Consider the following 2,013-nt stretch of genomic DNA (forward strand, 5'->3'; position numbering starts at 1 on the left):
AAACCTCTTATGGAATGTTGCTGCATTTTGCCTTGCGCCTCTTCCTCTTTTATCTTGTGTGTGTGTGTGTGTGTGTGTGTGTGTGTGTGTGTTTGCATGCTCACATGTGTGGTTATTGTGTTTTTGTTTGTTTTTTGTTCTTTCAGGCTCATACTTTGAAGGAGTTTTGTACAATGTAGGCTATTGACATTCAGAGTTTCTCTGTCTCAGAAGTTTTATAAGTCTGAAATTTAGAACGAGTGTCAAGTGAAAATATGCATGCAACTGCTTTAGGCCCAAAGGCTGAACTGCTAGGCATCTGGTGAATGTAAAGATGTAGCATGACTTAAACTTAAGAGTCCAACTTCACACTGATAGTTGTGTGTTTCCAAACTTCAGCTCTTGTGATAAACTGAAAAAGAAAGAAAGAAAAAAAAAAAGATGCTCTGGTCTTAGTCTACTTCCCAATGAGCAGAAGCCAAGATCACTGTCAAAGTCCCTTTTGTGTTGTATGTGGTAAATATCAATGCTTGAAGGGATGAGGAGCTATTTCTCAAATACTTTGCCTATGTGTCGCTACTACAACTGCTATTGCTTAAACAGCTTTGTGGAGGAGGCACCATTTGGCAGAACTTTTCCATTTGTTGACAACACTGAAAGCCAACAGAAAATACGGTACCCCCAGAGGACATAAAGGCATAGAGTAGAAACTAGATCTCTAGCGATCAGACCAGTTGGGTGAACTTCTTGGAAGAGATCACTGTCTCTCTGTGTTGGGGAACAGCAATAGAATTAGAGGAAACGTTGAAAAAGAAAATACTCAAATTTGAATTGCATTTGGCTAATGAAAACCATCCTAAGATGTAGGACTTCAGTATCTTGCAGAGATCAACAGACCAGGAGTGTCCAGTCTTCTTCAGACTCTTAGTATCCCCTTCTGCATGCCTCTCCCTCCAACATTATTAATCCAGAGAAGCCTGGATCAAAGTCGAGGGTGTACTTGCTTTTCTCACAGTGATAGAAGAATCCAGGAACAGGTTGGACAAAATCTTGTATTTCACCCAGGAACAGCTGCCATTTTCCCAAGAACTTCACACATGCCACCCAGAGCTCACTGGTTCTGAGATGGGCTTCCTGAACCTTCTCTTCCATACATACCCCTACTCCACTTCATTTCTTATTTGTTGGAAACAGATATGTCTTATCATCACGGGAATATCCCCCCCCCCCCCCCGCTAAATAATTTCCTCTTCAGCAGGAAAAACCTATTTGTCTAGTGATCATTCTGAAGCTTATGTTAAGTTCTTCTGGAAAACAAAGTGCTAATTTGCGTTTATGAAAGACAGGCAGATTTTTGACATGTAATTGATGAGGATGATGCTTTCAGTGGCTGAATGTGGGGGAATATTTGGGGGATAAGAGAGCAATTTATTCTAAGCCTTCAAGGTTTCCTTTTAGAATTTAAAATATGATAAAATCAGTAAAGAAAGTGAAGTCAGTCAGTTGTGTCCTACTCTTTGCAACCCCATGGACTGTAGCCTTTCAGGCTCTTCAGTCCATGGTATTTTCCAGGCAAGAATACTGGAGTGGGTTGCCATTTCCTTCTCCAAAATCTGTAAACATAGTCTCTATGTAAAAATACATGCACACACATCTGGATAAATTTAACAATGGTTAGAGTTGTGGGTAACACAGAGTTTTAAATTATAGTGAAGGTAGAAGGTAGAGAATGTATAGAATTCAGTTATGGTAGTGAAGTTCATGAAAGGAAACAAGCCTGTGGCTTAAAATCTTGTGGGAAATGTTTACAGCAGCTGTACCATATCATCATGGAGTATGGCCAAGTAGTCCAACTACTTGACTACATGCGTGCTCAGTCATGTCTGACTTTTTGTGACCCCATGGACTGTAGCCTGTCAGGCTCCTCTGTCCTTGGAATTCTCTAGGCAAGAATGCTGGAGTGGGTTGCCAGGGGATCTTTCTGACCCGGGGATCAAACCCTAGTCTCTTGTGTCTAGGGCATTGGCAGGGGGG

This window comes from Bison bison, unplaced genomic scaffold, assembly GCF_000754665.1.
Source record: "Bison bison bison isolate TAMUID 2011002044 unplaced genomic scaffold, Bison_UMD1.0 scf7180017853604, whole genome shotgun sequence".
Classification (NCBI taxonomy): Eukaryota; Metazoa; Chordata; class Mammalia; order Artiodactyla; family Bovidae; genus Bison; species Bison bison.